The 19,665-nt window shown below is 39.8% G+C and overlaps 1 protein-coding gene across 4 annotated transcripts in view; it reads left to right on the top strand.

Annotated features, from left to right (window-relative positions):
• Raly (RALY heterogeneous nuclear ribonucleoprotein) overlaps positions 1–19,665 on the top strand; it is an 81,950-nt gene that overhangs the window by 26,761 nt on the left and 35,524 nt on the right. For 2 of the 4 annotated variants that reach the window (XM_060383011.1, XM_060383009.1), the window contains exon 2: positions 3,167–3,249. The exons of the other annotated variants lie outside the window; for them this stretch is intronic. The gene's annotated coding sequence lies outside the window, so the exon portion shown is untranslated. The remainder of the gene's footprint in view (positions 1–3,166; positions 3,250–19,665) is intronic. 4 annotated transcript variants of the gene reach the window in all.

The raw sequence follows: 19,665 nt of genomic DNA, 5'->3' as shown, positions 1-19,665 counted from the left end.
AGTAAATAAGCAGTTGCTGCCCATTCAGAGTACCCACAGTAGTAAGGACCCTAGCACCCATAAAATAAATCACGATTTTCATTTTTGTATGAATGTTAAGATTTATTTTTATATTTACTTATGTATGCATGTGCGTTTGTGTGAGCCTGTGTTTTGTGGGTTCCTACAGAGGCCAGAAGAGGTCCTTGGAGCTGCATTTTACAAGTGTTTGTGAGATGTCTGATGTAGGTGTTTGAAACCAAATGGGTACTCTGGAAGAACAGCAAGTACTCTTACCCACTGAGCCATCTCCAGCCCTCAAATAAAACCAATCTTTAATTAAAGGTGGGGGCAGTAAGATGGCTCAGTGGGTAAAGGAACTTGCTGTCACATGTGCCAACCTGAGTTGAATAACTGGAACCTACGTAGTGGGAGGGAAGAACTGACTCCTGCAAACTGTCTCTGACCTCCCATGTACCTTAGCATGCTCATTACCTCCACACCCACATAAATAAGTAAAGGGGGGAAAAGAATGTGGGCCAGGACGGTAAAAGACCTGTGTTGTGGTTTGAGAGTGAAATCTTTCCTCTAAGTTCATGTGGTTGAATCCTTTGTCCTGTAGCTGGTGGTGCTATTTTGGAAGGGTGTGACATTTTTGGAGCCTCGCTAAAGGAAGTAGATTACTGTAGGAAGCCTTGAGGTTTTATAGTCTAGTCCCATCTCCCGTCTGTTCTCTGCTTCCTGACACAGCGTGCTGCTATGCTCTTCTCCCTCTCCATGGTAGACTTTATCACTCCTCCTTATTTCTAATATTTATTTATTAATTTAATTGTGTGTGTATATAGTCAGAACTGACTCTTCGTGAGTCAGTTCTCTTCTGACTTTTGGGTCTTGTGGATTGAATTCAGGTGGCCAGACTTCAGTAAAGTGCCTTTATCCACTGAATCATTCTGCTAGTCCTGTATTCTCCCTCCCTCTCCCATCTTTCTCTTTTTCTTCCTATCCTTTTTCTTTAAGATTGGCTTATAACTAACCATCTATCCATCCATTTTTTTCTTTTTTTTAAGACTTACTGTGTGAGAATGTTTTGTTTACATGTGTATGTGTATGCTGTGTATGTACCAGGTTCTTGCTCAGGCCAGAAGAGGTCTTTGGACAAGGATTATGGATGACACTGTGTGTAAAATGTGTTGTCTCTTCTCTTCTCTTCTCTTCTCTTCTCTTCTCTTCTCTTCTCTTCTCTTTTCTCTTCTCTTCTCTTCTCTTCTCTTCTCTTCTCTTCATCTTTCTCTTTTTCTTCCTATCCTTTTTCTTTAAGATTGGCTTATAACTAACCATCTATCCATCCATTTTTTTCTTTTTTTTAAGACTTACTGTGTGAGAATGTTTTGTTTACATGTGTATGTGTATGCTGTGTATGTACCAGGTTCTTGCTCAGGCCAGAAGAGGTCTTTGGACTAGGATTATGGATGACACTGTGTGTAAAATGTGTTGTCTCTTCTCTTCTCTTCTCTTCTCTTCTCTTCTCTTCTCTTCTCTTCTCTTCTCTTCTCTTCTCTTCTCTTCCTCTTCTCTTTCTCTTCTCTTCTTCTTTCTTTTCTTCTTTTTTGTTTCTTTTTTCTACAATCAAGCCCATATTGGATACCACTTGTAAGTGTAAGTGTTCTTTGCTACTTTGTGGGTTCTTCTTTTTCCCATCCTTCCCTTCTCCCTTTCACCCCCTAACACTAGATAGGAGAGAAAGAAGAGTAGAGGGGAGAGATCCTGAATCTGATTTCCTTCCCAACTGTCCCTCCCAGTTTCGAGCCCCGCCCCTTCAAATGTTTCTCCCAACCATTCTTCCCTCAGTTAAGTCATTTCTCCCAGCTTTCCTCCATACTAGCATCTCCAAACTATAATAACTGTTCTAGCCTGTCTGCTCAGCTCATCTTTTCCAGGCTCAGCTGTCTCCTAACAATATCTTCTGCCCAACTGTCTTCTCTTCTCACTTTACCCAGCTTCCTTTTTCAGCCTCTGCTGGCTTTTTTATATCCTCTCCTGTTCCCAGAAATCCAAGAGGTAACCAACACTGAAGGTCATGGTGTCATGCAGTTCTGCTGCTAAGATTAAAGGGCCACTTGACTAGCAATGCAAGTACACAAGAAAAATAACACAGCTGTGTGTCAACATGTGGGTGTTAGAATTGAACCTTGGTCCTCTGCAAGAACCAGTGGTCTTAACCTCTGAGCCATCTCTCCAGACCTCTGTATCCCATCCTTTCTGTGTCTGTCTGTCTGTCTGTCTGTCTGTCTGTCTGTCTGTCTATCTATCTATCTATCTATCTATCGACAGCCTTGGATGTCCTGATGTCCTGGAACTAGCTCTGTCCTCTGTAGATCAGGCTGGCCTTGAACTCACAGAAGTCCACCCGCCTCTGCCTCCAAGTACTATGATTAAAGTCATATACCACCACCACCTGGCAAGTGGCTTTTTAAAAACAGATATGTTTTCATTTTATGTGTATCTTTGTTTGGACGTATGTATGTGTATCATGTGCATGCCCGATGCCTGAAGAGGCCAGAAGAGGGCATTGGGTCACCTGGAACTAGAGTTAGAGGTGGTTGTGAGCCGCCATGAGGGTGCTGGGAACTAAATGCTGGTTCTGTGCAAAAGTAGCAAGTGCTGAGCCAACCATCCAGCCTTAAGTGGCTTTTTGTCACAGAAAAGTGGCTATAGAAAAGTAACTAATACCTTTGTGAACTCTTTCTATGACAAAAGACTGACACAGCACCAGCTTTTAAAACCAGGATTGGTTGTGGTGCATGTCTATAATCCCAGTTTGGTAAATGGAGGCAGGAGGATCAGGGTTAGGTTGAAGGCCATCCTCGTGAGTTGAAAGCAACCTGAGCTATGCACTTGTCTAAAAAAATAAGATTTAAGATTTATATAATGGGTATATATGTATGAATATGAGAAAAGCCCCTGGTTTTACCCCACTCTGCTCTCATTGCATCCTGTGAAAGACTTCCCATGGCCATTTTATCTGAAGTAGATTCTACTCTTACTCCGTGTTTTTATTTATGACCGTTCTTAAATTTTCTTCATAGCACTCAACATGATCTGAAAATGATACATTTAATAATGAACTGGGATTCAAAATGTGTGAGGGTAAGTACGATCCTTGACAGACCTCTTTTCTCTGTTACAGGTGAACCCTGTCTCTAGAGATAGCTGCTGCTGACCTTGTAACTCCAAGGACGTAATAGCTGGCTAATCTCATTCCTGGTACTGGTGAGTTGAGGGGTATCTGGGCAAGTTTGGGCAACTAGGTTTTAGGGATTCCTTTCAGCCTTTATACTGATATCTTACAGTGACTATTTTTTTTTTCTAGATGTTAAATTATTCCAGAGAGTAGATGAGAGCCTAGATGGCCTACTGACCTGGGAGGAGGATTGAGGTCACTTTCTTGGAGTTACCATAAGAATGTTTGGAATCATTTGCCAGAAAGAAGGCTTACTTTCTTCTTGCCAGTGTTGTAGAAGAGGGTATATCTCAGGACCTAGAACCTATGCCTATGTTTCTCATGAACTCTGTTGATGTGTTCTCACAGCCATTGGGGATTTTCTTGACTTTAGTCTCTTCTGTGACCTACCAGGCCCCAGTTAGCATCAAAAAATCTTAAGCCTTCTCTGTCCTACAGAATCTGTTTATGAATGGTGGCAAGGATGAAGTGATCCAGTAGAGTTGTGTGAAGTGGTCGTTGGGCAGCTCATATAGGAAGGGAAATCACCACATTGAAAATTTATTATGCTAGATCTCACCTTATCTAACAACTCCATTTTATAGATGAAGAAATTGAGGTTAAGAAGTGCAGATAATCTAGGAACCTATAAAGCTGGTCTTAGAATCCGGTCACTGTGGAAACCATTGTAATGTGACAGACTTTTTTATGAGATGCTTGTTAGTTTCCATGAAATTCTGCTGTTGTTTTTTTTTTTTTTTTTAGACAATTTAAGAGCACAGTCCTCCTCAGAAATTTGATTTGGGGAACCCAGCAGTACAGGGAGGAATTGGGAGCCCTTAGGAGCAGTGATACTTCTAATGAGGGGATCAAAGAGTATAAGATAGGAAGAACTTAGGCAGGCAGTGGCCCATTTAACTGTGACTGGAAGAAGGAAATGCCTAGAATGAAGGGCTCTCAGAAGAAGTTGGATTGACAGTAGTTGGATTGTCAACACAGCTGGGTTGACATTGGGAGACCTGAGTTGTTGTTGTTGTTGTTTTCTCTCTCTCAACATGTGTCCTTGAGCACGTGTGTCCTCCAGTTTGTAACAGTGTTATATCCCTGTTCTTCCCTGGCCACATGTTTTTGTTTGTGTGTTTGTTTTGTTTTGTTTTTTGGTGCTGAGGTCTGAACCCATGGCATTGTACTTGCTTGGCAAGCGTTCTACTACCAGATTAAATCCCCAACCTCCTGCCATATGTCTTTTGTATGTGCAACCATCCAGTGATAATGTAGAGAATCAAATGAGAATTCTAAGTCAGAAAATTTTGTGAATCAATATGTAGCATGAATGAAACAGAAAGTGAAACTTGTTTGTTACCTTTTTCCCCAAAATCAAAAGGTAGAAGTTTTTTTGTTTTTGTGTTCTTTTGGAGGGGGTTCTGCTATAAATTTTACTCTATATCTTTCTCTCCCTCTTCTGTAGGACCCACCCAGAGCAATATGTTGTCATAGGGGAATAGGTTCCAGGACACAGATGACAGAACCATGCAACACAGGCAGATGCAGTTTGCAGCATATGTTTTTGTAGAGTTAGGCTTAAATGCACACAGGTGCTAGGCTGCAAGGCCTCTGCTGTGGTGTAGATCTTAAAGCAGATCTTTTTAAGAACCCATTTCAGCCCTAACCACCTCTGTACATTGCTCGTTTCCTGTTGTCTCAGAACAGCCTGCTCCCACCCTCACAGTTAGTGAAAAAGAATACTTAAAGTTGGAGATGTGGTCATTCCAGTGTTCCCACTGCCCTTGCTTTTTTACCCTGACCAGTGATTTGGGCCATTTTGGTTTTCTCCTCTGTCTACTTGAAGGGCCACAGAGAAATATAATGCCCACATGGCTCTCTTGAATTTAGTGTTGCCAAGTTCTGGTTTTTCTTCCTACTCTGAAATTTCAGATTTTTACTAACATCTCTTGTCTTTTTGATCTAAAGTTCTACAAATTCTGATATTTCCATGGCTTGTGTGCCAAGCTTAGAACTTACTAGCCTGTGAAAATGTTTCACTATTACTTAAAAATGTGAATGGTTTCATATAAATAAGTGTGTAATATACAGCCGTATGTATAATAGTTTATTTATCTAACAGTCTCATGTTCCCATCTGAAAAACGAAAACAACATCCTTAAGTCCTTGCATAGTACTAATTTATTTTTATATTTAAAGTGTTATTACAAGTTTAGCAATCTTTGTTTTTCTTGGGGCAGGGTTTCTCTGTGTAGCTTGGTTGTCCTAGACTCACTTTAAAGACCAGGCTGACCTCGAACTCACAGAGAACTAACTGCCTGCCTCTAGTGCTGGAATTATAGGCATGCACCACTGTACCTGGCCAAGTTTAGCAATCTTGCTTTTAAACTCCTGCAGATAAAATTAAAAGCAGCAAGAGGAGCTATGCTACCTTAATAATAGCTAGAGGTGAGAGCTGAAAGCTGACCAAAATGGAAAGGTAAAAGAAAAATGATAATAAGTTTAAAATAATAGACTGGAGGGCACTGAGTATAAAGATAGGTAATAGCCCTACAAACATATGTGTGCTTTGCTAAGATGGAGGTAAAACTTAGAGAATTTAGGCAAGTTCTGAGGTTTTAGTTTATTGGAAAAATTAAGTTAGTTGCCCACCAGTGGTGGGACAAGCCTTTAATCCCAGCAGATCTCTGAGTTTAGGACCAACCTGAGTACAGAGCGAGTTCCAGGACAGCCACGGCTACACAGAGAAACCCTGTCTCAAAATAAAAACAAAGTTATTTATGGGATATACTGTATTACTAGGCACACATTATTCATTTTCAGTAGTAACTTGGGAGGTATGTGATGATAATCTTGTTTTATAAAGGACTTAGATTTAGAGAGGGCATGTGGGCACTGATCTGAAGAGCTTCAACTATACTGAAATCTGTCTACAGAGACCCAAGCTTTTTCTGTCATACTTGTTGGGGTTCTGAATTACTGTCATTCAGCTTCTTGGATCAATAGCTCCATCTTTTTACTATATTTAATTTTTTTAATTAATTTTTTTATTAATTACAGTTCACCTGTAGCCTCCTCCCCTCCCAATCCCACCCTCCCTTCCTCTTCCTCTCCTATGCCACTCCCCCAGTCTACCCTAGTTTATCAGGTCTCATCAGGACTGGCTGCATTATCTTCCTCTGTGGCCTGGTAAGGCTTCTCCCCCCACCTGAGGAGGTGATCAAAGAACCAGCCCCTGAGTTCATGTCAGAGACAGCCCCTGTTCCCATTACTAGGGAACCTTCTTGGACACTGAGCTGCCATGGGCTACATCTGTGCAGGAGTTCTAGGTTATCTCCATGCATGGTCCTTGTTTATAGAGTATCAGTCTCAGAAAAGACCCCTGGCCCAGGTTTTTTGGTTTTGTTGCTTTCCTTGTGGAGCTTTTGTTCCCTCTAAGTCTTTTCTTTTTTCAAGACATTTATTATACATTTGCTTAGTATTTGTTGGTGTTTTCTGTGAGCCATGCATGGTTTCAGGTTTTGAGATTTAGCAGTGAATAAAAGTAACTTAATCTTGTAGTTTACATTCTAGTGGAAGAAAGCAGAAGAATGAATAAATATGGAGAAAAATACCATAGGATAAGGGAAAAAGGAGGACTATAGTTAAAGAAGGTCTGTCTGAGATAATAAGGTTGATGCCGAAGCTGAATTAAACTCCATATTTCTTGAAATAATATTCTAGGCACAAGAGTTCAGCAAGGTCAGACATCCTGAAACAGAAGCATGTTGGTTGTATTTGAAGAAACCAAAGGCAGCCTTAGCATCTAGAGAGGAAGTAAACAGTGGGTAATTAGACTGTGGAATAGTTGTCTTAAAGAGTACATAGGGATGTTTGAATGAAATAGGCACAAGAATGTCATAATCAGCTGTCTTAAAATTTGTCCTCTGACGGAGTACACCAGCTAATAGCTCTCTCTGTGTAGTATGGTATTGCAAAGAACTGGAAAGAGTTTTACCTGTTTCAGTTATTTTGTGATGTAGTATGGAGTCTTAATCCATTAACATCTGTTTGTGGGTGGCTTACTAAGCTAAGAAAATTCCTTTGTAACCCCAGTTTATTGAGAGGTTTTATTATAACTGGTTAGATCTTGTTGCTAATGTGCTTTTCATTCTTTATTCTGTCAATAAGATGATATACTGATTTTGTGATGATGCTAACCAACCATGTATTCCTAGAATAAATCCCACTTTGTAGTAATCTATACTTATTTTTATGTGATAATAGATTTGATTGCAGTATTTGTAATGTCTTTGTTGTCAAAGTAATTAATAGTGGCCTAAAAGCTTAAATGAGAAGTAGAATCATGTTCTCTTCGAAAGTCTGATAATTAATAAAGAATTAGTATTATTTCTTTAGAAGTTTGATATAATTTCCCACTGAAACCATGGGGACATGGAATTTTCCTTAAAAACAAAACAAAACAAAACAAAAAAAACCCTATAAAAACCCTCCTCCCCAGTCAAGGTTTCTCTGTATAGCTTTAGCTGTCCTGGAACTCACCCTGTAGACCAGGTTTGCCTCAAACTCAGAGATCTTCCTGCCTCTGCTTCCCAAGTGCTGGGATTAAAGGTGTGTGCCACCACCACTTAGCTTCCTAAAACGTTTAAAAATGACTAATTCATTTAAAAAATGTTTTAGTGTTTTTTTCATAGTTCTGCTTAGATTTTCTATTTCCCTTTTAGTCACTTGACTTGTAATTTGTGTTTTCTAGCTTGTCTGATTTGTCCACTTAAAATTATTTGTAGTGTTTCCTTTAATTCTTTACATAAAATCAGAAGTGTATTTTTATTCCTGGTTTTAGTAATTTTTACACCCCTCCCCTCTTGGTCTGTCTTGGTTTATACATTTTCTAATTTTTTTCAGAGACCAAAGTTTTGGTTTTATTAGTGTGTTGTTGTTCCATTGATTTTTCTTTTCTTTTTTTTATTTTATTTAATTTTATTTTACGTGCATTAGTGTGAAAGTGTCAGATCCCTTGGAATTTGTGTTATAGACAGTTGTGAGCTGCCATGTGGGTGCTAGGAATTGAACCCAGGTCCTTTGGAAGAGCAGACTTAACCACTGAGCCATCTTTCCAGCCTCCTCCATTGATTTTCTTACTTTGCTCTTTATTACTTCCTAACTTCTCTTTGTTTTGTGTTTGCTTTGTTTAGGCATTGATTTAAAAATTATATATTATTATTATTACTATTTATGTGTGTTCCCCTTTGTTTCATTGAAGCTAAAGATGTTATTTTTTACTTTACTGAAACAGTGGGAAGAGAAGATAGCTAAGCAAGAGAGAAACTAATAGGTCCTATAGGTCAGACCAGTTAGCAGATCTGACCTAGGAACATAGGAACATTGAAACTTCTAGGAACATTGGTGATAGCAGGGAGTTCTGAGCTGAAGAATACTGCCAAGAAATCAGAATCTAAGTTAGGAAATTGGGAACTACAGTTCAGGAAACCATGGTCTGTTAGCAGCTGTGGTGCTAAGGTTTTGAGATAAAGGTAGGCCTGGTGACATAGGCCTATCATACCAGCTACTTGGGATGCTGAAACAAGAGGGCCACAAGTTTAGGGCCTGCTCTGGGTATAGAAATTAAAGGTCAGCCTAGACACTTCCAGAAACCCTTTCTTAAAAAGAAAAATGAATAAATGATTGAAGGCACAAGGCTACTCTGTTTTAGGTTCAAAACTCAGAGTATTGTGATAGATTTTTGAGATCAGTAAGAGTTAATATAGGGAACTTACTTAATGGGGGTAGTTGGAGGTAATGGGAAAAACCTACACCGCCCCCCCCCCCCTTGCCTGGTATTTTTTTCTTTTCTGAGTTTCCATTCTTCTACTTTTATCACCATTCCCTTCCATCTCTGCAGTCAGCTGAACTTATAAAGAGCTACCTTACAAAGTGCATAGAGCAAGAGATCAAAGACTCTAAGGATAGAACTTTCATCAGTGTTGAATATATTCTTCAAAACCTAAAACTGTATGGCCTTAAAAGAGACAGATACTAAGGCTTGAATCTTTCCTGTGACATTTATCTCCTAGGTGACTAGCTTCACTGACTTGTAGTTTGCCTCATCTACAAAGTTAGATCTTATTATGTTGCTAATGGGATGATGGAAAAATACCTGGCATGGCCAACTGGAAGAAACAGGTTACTGGAGGGACCATCTTTGGACTGTGTATTCCTGGGGCCCCATATTCCCCTTTTCCCTGCTTTCAGTGTGCCATGATACAAATTGCTCTGCTCTTTCATTCCTTCACCAAGATGGACTGACACTTGTGCAGTGTTAAATCAGAAAAATTTCTTTCTCTTTGAAAGACAGGAAAGAAGAGGGGAACAGAGAGAAAAAAGGGAAAGGGGAAGAGGCTTGGTATAGAGTGGTGTTCAACTATCAGTAACTGAAATAAATTAATTCTCATCATGTGTTAAATAGTTAGATTTTAAAAGTGGTGGCTCAGGCTCTGTAGTCCTCTCAACTTTGGGAAAGCAATTTATTCCTAAGTTTCATCAACTATAAAAGGATGAACTAAGTTATCCAGTTTTTAGGGCCCACTCCCTTGTTCTCAAGCTCTATTTGTATTCTGGTGTTTGTCCTTGGTCAAGATTTCATTTGTGAAGTGTTTTCTTTTTATTTGTTTGTGTGTGTGTACGGGTGCGCTGAAATGGGAACCTGTGGAGGCCAGAAGAGATTACCCTGGAGCCGGAGCTGTAGGTGATTGTGAATTGCCTACTATGACCAAACCCAGGTCATCTTCAGAAGCAGCAAATGCTATTAACCATGGAATCATCTTTCCAGCCCCATGAGAAGATGTTTCAAGAGTTGGGATTTAGTGGCTGAAGAGATTACACTGGCTGCTTTTCAGAATTCTCAGGCTCTTTGATTTCTGCAGGTACTAGGCACATAAGTGGCGCACAGTCATTATATGCAGGCAAAACACCTGTATGTATACAAAAAATATATATATAAGGCTTCATTTAGGCATGGAATATTTGGAATCTTCTTGGAAAACAGTTTCAGGCACCAAGAATGGTTTTGTGTTTTTATTTTTATTTATGTATTTTCCCAGTTCTAGAAATGCCTTGGTTTCTCTGATCCAACCGTTCATAGAACAGATAGTGCAGTAGAATAGAGTAGAATGATAAACCCAGAATTCCAGTTTCTGTTAGTATCAGTTTAATCTTTCAGAATCATACTATTAGCTGAAAGAGGAAATAGTAATAAAGAGTAGACATGTAGAGAAATAATATTGAGGAAAAGAAAGGAAAAAACTGAAGATAAAGAAGTGAATTCACTTGCTCAGACCAGATTTCCGTTTCTCTTCTGTCTCATTCCAGAGTTTTCTTCTCTAGAGCAAGGCCAGGCCAGCTGTGCCCTTATATATGTAGTAGTAAATATGGGAACAGAAAGCATGTTAGCATCTCTGTCAGTAGCCTTCTTAGGTCACCTGTAGTGTGTGTCAGTAACATAAGCTGGACTTGTTTTAGAAAAACAGCGCTCCATAAGCACTCATCTTTGATAAGCTTTGGCAGGGTCCAGGTGATCTTAGAATAGCACAGCAGATTGTCTAAGTCAGCCTGTTCCCATTGTCTTGCACTCTGATCTGCTGGCTGGGGTTTATCTCTCAATCCTCTTTACTTGTCATGTGAATCAGAATCATTATTTTCAATGATTCAATTCAAAAGAAATCAAATTATTGTTTTCTTTTGTTAGTTTGTCCTTTCCCTCTTGAAAATTTTAAAAATTAATTTATGTGCATAGATGCATGGCATGCTATTAGAAATAAATTTGCAGAGAAAGAAACCATGACTCCAGTAAGTGTCTGAGCAAGGTAAAACTTTATTCTTGATCAAGAGGCTGTATTATTCACAGAAGCAGAGAAACAAGCACACACAAATGGGAAGTGTACTTGGTTTTTATTCTAACACTGGTAGGGACTATGTTTTTTTCCCATTGCCTAGGGTTCAGCCTCATAGTCTTTGGAGATTAGCTAGTTTTAAAAGAAAAGTACAAAGGAAATAAAGGGGAAAAGAGTTAACTACTTGAAACCAAAATAGTGATTTTATGGGGAATGGGATTAAAGTATTAGCATGAAGTCTGAAAAGGTAGGGGAGACAAAAAGATTTGAGTTCCTTGTCATAAACATAAGTTATGTAGTATTTGATAGAAAAGACTCAATATTGCTTACATGCCACAGCACAAAAGGAGGTCAGAAAACTATTGTGGGTTGGTTCTTTTCTTATCATCTAGATCTTGGAGATTGAATTTAAGACACTTTTACCCACTGAGCCGTCTTTCTGAGACCTCCTTTGTTTTCATGTTCTACTTCACACTTACTCATATTTAACTGGTAGGGGCTGCTGTTGCTGCTTCCTTCATTCCTTCCTTCGTTCCTTCGTTCCTTCCTTCCTTCCTTCCTTCCTTCCTTCCTCCCTTCCTTCCTTCCTTCCTTTCTTTTCTTCCTTTATAAAAGGATGAAGTTTCACATAGTCCAGGCTGGCCTCCTACTTGCTAGGAAGCTGAGCCTGGCCTTGAACTCTTGTTATCAACTGTTAGGGACTTCTTAATGATACCTTTTATAGTGGCATACTTTTAGGAATAGGATGAAAAGGATGTGTATATTTCTGTTTCTTCATTTTTTTCCCCCACTATCATTTTTAATGAAATCATGGAATTTTAGGCTATTAGAGTCAAAGGTCCTTAATAAACAATTATCACATTTAAAAAAAGAGCTCTTGGGGCTAGAGAGATGGTTTCGCTGTTAAGAGCACTGGTTGCTCTCCAAAGGTCCTGAGTTCAATTCCCAGCAACCACATGGTAGCTCACAACCGTCTATAATGAGATCTGGTGCCCTCTACTGGCCTGCAGGCACACATACAGGCAGAACACTGTATATATAATAAATAAATAAATCTGTAAAAGAAAAAAAAAAGCTTTTTATGGAGAACACCCATCAGAGCTGCTTTCTTTTTGTATTCTTGCAGTAAGCCCGGTGGCTCATCTCCCTACCTTTCTGAAAGACTGTCCCAGAGCATCTGTCTTAAACCTGAGTTCCAGGACACTATTTGAAAAGCAATAGAGACCGCAGCCAATATTTACATTTTATAACTGTAAAACCTGTGCCCCAGCAAAGGATTAAGAAACATGCCAAAAGTTATACTGTGGATAAGTGACAGGTGCTACAACTCTCACTTCAGGCCCTTTGAGAACTGCATGTGGCTTTATGGTACTGTAAGTTGACCTTCTCTACCTGGGCTGGGTATTAGGAGTCTCTTCTGATTGTATTCCTGTGAGGTCGGCTGGCCTGTAGATGTAGTATTTCCTGCCAGTGCATAATTTAACTCATAATATAGCAAGCATGTCATGTTCTAAAATTTGTGTGTGTGTATGTTGAGACCAGAGGATAGCTTCATGGAATTGGCTTTCTTGTTCAATCTTTTTGTGGGTTCCAGAGATTGAACTCAAGATTGCAGGCTTGCAGGGCAATTACTTGCAGCTTCTCACCTGCACAAGTTTTTGTTTTATTTTTTAAGTACAGTAGGTAGGTTTTTTCTCACCAAAATGGTACCACTTTTTTTTTAATTTATTTTTATTTTATGTGCACTGGTATCTTTATGAGGGTGTTGGTTCCCTTGGTACTGGAATTAGAGACAGTTGTAAGCCACTGTGTGGGTGCTGGGACCCACCTGGGTTCTCTGGAAGAGTAGGTAGTTCTCTTAACCATTGAGCCATCTCTCTAGCTCCTGCTGTAAATGAGATAGCTCGGATGGGAAAGATATCTTGGCAGTTTGGGAGCCAAGAAATACCACAAAGTTCCACTGCACAGCAAACCTAATACAAGAAATTTGTTGGGAGAGAAAAACCCAAGAGGGTGGCTGCTTCTGCTTGGGTGAGAAGCAGCAGAGAACTGAGCAGAAGTTTATATTGGGTTTCTTGGGGGTCAGAACTTGACAGGGTGAGGACTGGTGGGATGTCAAGTCCTGAGCTTGCAGGGATTTGTGGATTTCTGTGGCAAGCTCAGGGATTGATGGGATTCTCTTTCTTGCCCCTGGTCTTAGTCTTAGGATCAAGTCAGGGTAAGGGTGTTTTTCCTTTGCCCTTTTACTCTACAATTACTTTAATAGCAAGCCATCTTCCCAGTCCTAGAGAAAATTCTTGATTTCCTTTCCCAGGTTCTCCTCTTTCATTGTCTCTGCCTCATAATTCTCTGCATATCTTTAGTCTCTAGTTATCAACCCATATTGTTGGAAAGAGCAGTTAGGGTCTTCTGTCATTTTTTCTACCACTTTGTGCAAAGATAGTAAGTTGCTGGTTTTCTACTCTTCCTCATACTACCCCCACATTTAAACTAGCTGTTTGCTCTCCACTGTAGTCATTGTGCAGACTTGTCTGAATCCTGGCTGTATTCTTAACCTCCTCAGAAACAATGTGGAAGAAAATTGAGGTTTGAAGTTGACTATATCTGGATTTGAGCCTCAAAGAAACTTCCTCAAATCTTCTTCCTAGGATAGCATCTCCCTTTTCCCTAGTTATTTACCAGCTAACATTGGATAGGGGTCCTTATACTCAGTGCTTTGAGCATGTGAATCTACAGTTAATTTAACAGTGAAATTTTAAAAATTTATTAGAATATATATTAATTATATATTTCATTGAGTTTTATGAGTATAATCATGTATATTTGACCATATCACATTCCATCACTGTTTTGCCTCCCTCTTTTCAAGTAGTCTTCCTAACCTACTCCCACCCACACTGTCCAATCAGTAACTTTTACTACAGGAGCATGTTTGAGTTTATAGGCAACATAGTGTGACTACACCACTAAAGAAAATGTAAAGATGCATGTTTGTGTGTTTTAATATTACATATAAGAAGAGTCTTAACAGAAGCCAAGTTAGGATTCTGCATGTATCTGTTGAACAGTTGTTGCTCTGATTCTCCTCTCTCCTTTTTGCAGTGTAAATTTGATATCTTGACTTCTGCTTTTCCCGTCAGTTCTGAGATTCAACTTCTTAGCCATTTGGAAACCTGATTTGATTATGTCTTCTCACATCAAAACATTTTTTGATGAATGAACAGTAGCAGCTCAGCTGGCACTGTGCCACTTGGAGAGAACAGGACAGGAAATGATTGTCTAGGTGCATGGGATCTGAGCTGTTAGATCCACAACTGGAAATGCCCACAAATCAACTAAATAAGAGATTTCTAGGACAGGGTTTAGGGTAGGGTCAGGGGTGCTAGTATTGATGGCAATTTTGTTTGAATTTTCTGGGGTTGAGGATTTTCAGTTCTTACTGGAATAAACAGGTGCACATTTCCCCATGTACTTGGTATAAGAGACTGAATTGGCCAAGTGTTCAGATGTTGCTGAGGCTGCTTGGAGGACATCTGGACAATACCGCTGGTGCCTAAACAAGGTGGTTGTAGTTTGGTAAAAGAACCTTGTCTTCAGAATTATATTCATATAAATTCTGATCCCTGCCTTAGCACAATTCCTTAATTGTGTTCCTAGGTTAATTCTTTCCCTCTCAAGAACATCAGTTTTCATATCTAATAACAGTACTGTTAATAGCTGCTTTTGAATTTGTTAGTTATTAAATATGAAGGTGTGCTAGTGGGTCACTCCTGCCTCTCCAGTGAATTGAATGTTTGTTTCCCTAGCTGGTGGCACTATTGAGGTGCTTAGACCATGAAGGTATTGGCTTCAGTGGGTTATATCCACTGAGAGGTTCATACTAAATGAGCTTTTGGGAAGTAGACCTGGTTGGAAGATGTAGGTAATTGAAGACATGGTTTTTGAAGAGTGTATCTGGCTCCTTCTGTCTGTCTTCTGCTTCCTAGATGCCATTACGTGAGCAGCCTTATTTGTCATAGGCTCATAGGCCTGTAGCAATGGAGCTAGTTAACTATGGATTGAACACATAGACTGAAATAATTTTTTCCTCCTGTACTTGACTTTCTCAGGTGATCTGTCATTGTGAGAGTTGAAGTAACAGATTAGTTTTGGGAGTTCAAAATACTTTAGATAAGTATCATAATATTGTACAAAATTTGCTTTACTAAAGACTAAGGCAAGCAGATTTGAAAACTCCAGGACACAGAAGTAAAATCAGCTCTTCTCCAACCACCCTTACCCCAAGAAGCAACGGCTTTTTCAGTTTCTGGCCCCAGAGGTCTTCGATAAAAAAAAAAAGAGCCCCTCGGTCAGGTTCTATCACACCATTTGTCATACATGAGTAAGCAAGTCTGTTATCTAGCAGATAACAAGGGCAGGGCAGGTGGCTCAGGAAGCAGCAGCTGATGAACAAAAGGCTTTCTCTCTGTTCCCAAATAAATTGGTCCTTGGAGATCCTAGCTTTGAAATTCTAATTGACATAGGAAGAAAAAGATTCATTAGGCCTTGGACTCATTAAAATGCTCTGCTGCTCACCTTCAATTTATTCTTGGCAGTTTATTAGAAGGAATTAAGCAAACCAACAGTCTGCTGTGTTGCTGACAACAGAGTCCTATGTGCTAGTTGTTGGGGACTGTGGGTGTGGATTGTGCCTCCTATATTCTATGGTTTGAGAAGCATATCATTCCTGGCACTTCATGAATCTAAACATCACCTTCATCAATAAAAGGACCTTCTGAGATCATAAGTGATAATTCATGTATAGATGGTCCAGAGAATGTCTGGAGCTTGCTCTTAAGATCACCAAGCATTTTAATGGTGAAATTACAGTCACATTGCCTGACTTTGTGCCGAGAATATTCCTCTTGAACCGTCTTGAATTTTTAGATTTAGAATATCATTCATTCATTTATAAAACAAAATGTTTATTATAAAACAAAATGTTTTCAAAATGTAATTATAAAACAAAATGCCTGCATGGTGTTTGAGGAGACGAGAGAGGGTTTTGGATTTCCTGGGACTGGAATTATGGACAAGTTGGGAAGGTGCTGTATGGGTGCTGGAAATTGAACCCGGGTCTTCTGAAAGAGCAACCAATACTTTTAACCACTGAGCCGTCTCTCCAGCTTGTAAACATTCTGTGTGCCAAAATTCTGTCATAAAGTAAGCATGGGGCTAGAGAGGGTAGCAGAGAAAAGTCATGAAATTTTTTAGTATTAAGAGAGTAGACCACCACATGGTCTGGGGAAATAACTCAGTTGATAAAGTGTTTGCCACATAAGCAAGGATCCCAAGTTCAGTCCCCAAAACCAGTGTTAAGAAGAGCTGCTGGGCAAGGCCAACCCGGTCTACAGAGTGGGTCCAGGACAGCCAGGGCAGCTCAGAGAAAAACAAAAACAACAAATTGGGAGCAGAAGCAGTCGCATCTCTGTGGGGTCAAGGCTAAACTGGTCTACCTAACAGCTCCAGGTCAGTCAAGGCTCCATAGTGAGACTGCCCACTCAAAGTAAGTAGTAAATAAATAAAAGGTGAGTGTGGTGGCATGCCACTATAATTTCAGGGCTAGAAAAGCAGACAGGCAGGTCCTTACGGCTCATTGGCCAACTTGGTGAGCTCCAGGCTAGCGAGATGTCCTGTTTGAAAGAGGAAAACGGGGGGACCGCTACTGTAGAATGACATCTGAGAGTGATTTCTGTGTATACCCACTTGCATATATACATTCATACCTATGTGAACACATGCACAGAAAGAAAGACAAAAGAGAAAGGAATAAGTACTACTGATGAGGAGAAGTATATAGGGAATATTAAGGCTTCGGAGTGCAGTGTAACTGGCTTCTATATCCCAGTCCTGAGACTAGGTGTAGTTCCTTCATTAAGAACACAGCCAGGGCCTAAATTCAAGAATGCTTTGCTACAGTTTTTGGCTTTAGTTTAAAAAAAAAAAAAATGGGAGAACAGATAGCCCTGTCAGAAATTTGGGTCATGAATCATGAGGGTATGATCTCAGGCAGAGCTAGAGGGTATATTGAGAGCTCTGTACCTAACAGTCCATTTCCTATTTCTAGCCTCCCATTTCTACCTTCTATCCCTTCTCTTAGTCCCATATAGTTATCCTGAGCTGACCTCAAAATACGGGCTACTGCTATCCCAAAGGGCCCTTTGAACCCATTTTTCAGGCATGTCTCAAGATGAGGTTAAGGAGTCTGGTTCTAGAGCCAGTATTGCATCTACTTTATTTAGATCATTCTGGCTTACAGGCCTCCTACCAGCCTTCCATTCTCTCCTGTTTTTATTCCACACTTCTTAAGAATTAGATTGGCTGCTTAGTATGACTACTAAACAGTCTCAAGAGTAATCAGTACTGAGAGAAACTGATGTTTCTTGTTTATCTAAAATCTTAACCATCAAAATTTAATATTCTAAGTTTTAAGGAGTGCACAACTGGGAAGCCTTGCAAGGTCATAAATTTAAAAGAAAAGACAAAGATAGCAACATTTATTTATGTCATTTCATAAATTTCCTAAATTTCTGACATTTTGTACCTGTTTTTGCCTTTGAGCTATAAAGCAACTCTAAGGGAAGTAATGCAAGGATTTCTGTTTCTGCTTGACATTTATGAAAGCCTAGGGAAGGTTAGTGACCAGTTAATTATCTTAACAGCAAAGCCCAAATAGAAATAAGATTTGGCAGATAAATACAGACTTGAAACATGGTGTTTATCACTTTCTAGCCTTGTGACTCTGAATAAGTTATGAAGAGTTTCTGAGCCAGTTTATTTCTGTGTCATATGAGGAAAGCGTGTACTTAATGCGTACCTTATACTGGCACCTGCAGATACATTGGGGACTCAGTAATTGGTTTTTAATCTCAATGTTTTTTTTTCTCTCTTTTTTCCTAAAGACTTCTTTTCCTGTTTTTATATGTACATCTGTGCAGCAACATGTGTATGTGGGTGTAGGTGCCCAAAAAGTCACAAGAGGGTCTTCTGGAAGAGCATACATGCGAGTACTGCTGAGCCATCTCTTTGAACCCCTTTTGGTTTGTTTTTTTGTTTCTTTTTATTTTTGTTTGGGAGACAGGGTCTCATTCGAGGCTGGCCTTGAACTCATGGTGATCCTCCTGCTTCTATTTTGGTGTTAAACATTTTCTAATTTTTTTTTTTTCCCAAAACAAGACCAAAAAACTTTTCCTATACAATATATTCTGATCATAGCTCCCCGTCCTTTTACTGCTCTCAGTTTCTTACTCCCGTTCTGTCTCATTAGAGAAGAGCAGGCTTCAGTCTCTGAGCTCATTTGTACCTTGCTTAGTTGATGCAGAGGCCCTTGTTCTCCTGGTGCTCTCTATCCCTCTGGCTCTTACAACTTTCTGCCTCCTGTGGGATTCCCTAAGCTCTGGGGTGTTAGAGTTATTTTTATAAAACTGTGTTTGTTTCTCAGTTTCTCTCTTAGCTGGCTATCACACAAATAACTGAGACTCTTTTGTATTTGTTTAATAGGCTTCACAACACAATACTTGAGCAGTTATAACACTGTTCTTAACCTTCTAAGCTAATGTGCTTTCCTTCTGGATATCCCTCATGGCTCAGTCCTCTACTTCCTCTTCTAACTCCTCCCCAGGTTGGCAGGAAATCCAGCCCTAATCCCTCCCCTGCTTAGCGATTGGCTGTAAAATGCTTTATTGGCATATCAGCAGACGATTGGGAACAGTGTTTATACAACATTGAGACAGGAGATTGTCAGAACAAGGATTGCAACCAGATATGAGAGCCTAGTTATAGAAATCAGCATTTGAATTACACAATAACCTTATGCCTACACTGAGGGGAAGGATGAGGACCTCCGATTTACACTCACTCTATGTAATGGTTGGCTGTAGGTTTCTGCATCTGTTCTCATCTACTGCTGGAGGAAGCCTCTCTGGATAAGGCACTGATCTTGAATATAGCAAAATATCATTAGGAATCATTCTATTGAATTTTTATTTTATCCTGTAGTATTTGGTTTTACACTAGGTCTTTGGTTCTTGGTTACTCAAGCAGTGTCTGGTAGGGGTTTCTTCTTGAGAAGTAGGCCTAAAGTCAAATCAGACATTGGTAGGCTACTCCCACAAGTTCCGTGTCACCATTGCCCTAGTATATTTTGCAGGCAGGACAGATTGTAGATCAAAGGTTTTGTGGCTGAGCTAGTGTCCACCCTTCCTTGCAGTAGTTTACAGAGTATCTACCCCCACCAAAGAGACCAGAACTTGGGGATGGACTAGAACTTCTAGGAAACTACAGAACGACATGTAGAACTTACTACATGTAGGCACTAGCATGACTTTTCCAGGTTCCGTGAGTTGTATGGGTATTGACCTTGGCAATACTGTTAGCAGAGAGCAACCTTTTGTCTTAACAGCCTGGATTGTTTGGAGATAACACTCTTAGCCAACAACTCATTTGAATTCAACCTCAACCCATTCCAGTCATTGGAAGCCTTGCCTGGCTACAAGAGTTGGCCAGTTGAGATTTTGTATCCCCATTACTAGGAGT

Source organism: Meriones unguiculatus, chromosome 4, assembly GCF_030254825.1.
Source record: "Meriones unguiculatus strain TT.TT164.6M chromosome 4, Bangor_MerUng_6.1, whole genome shotgun sequence".
NCBI lineage: Eukaryota > Metazoa > Chordata > Mammalia > Rodentia > Muridae > Meriones > Meriones unguiculatus.
Note: the sequence above shows the minus strand (reverse complement) of the source record. Positions and strands in the feature narration are given on the sequence as shown.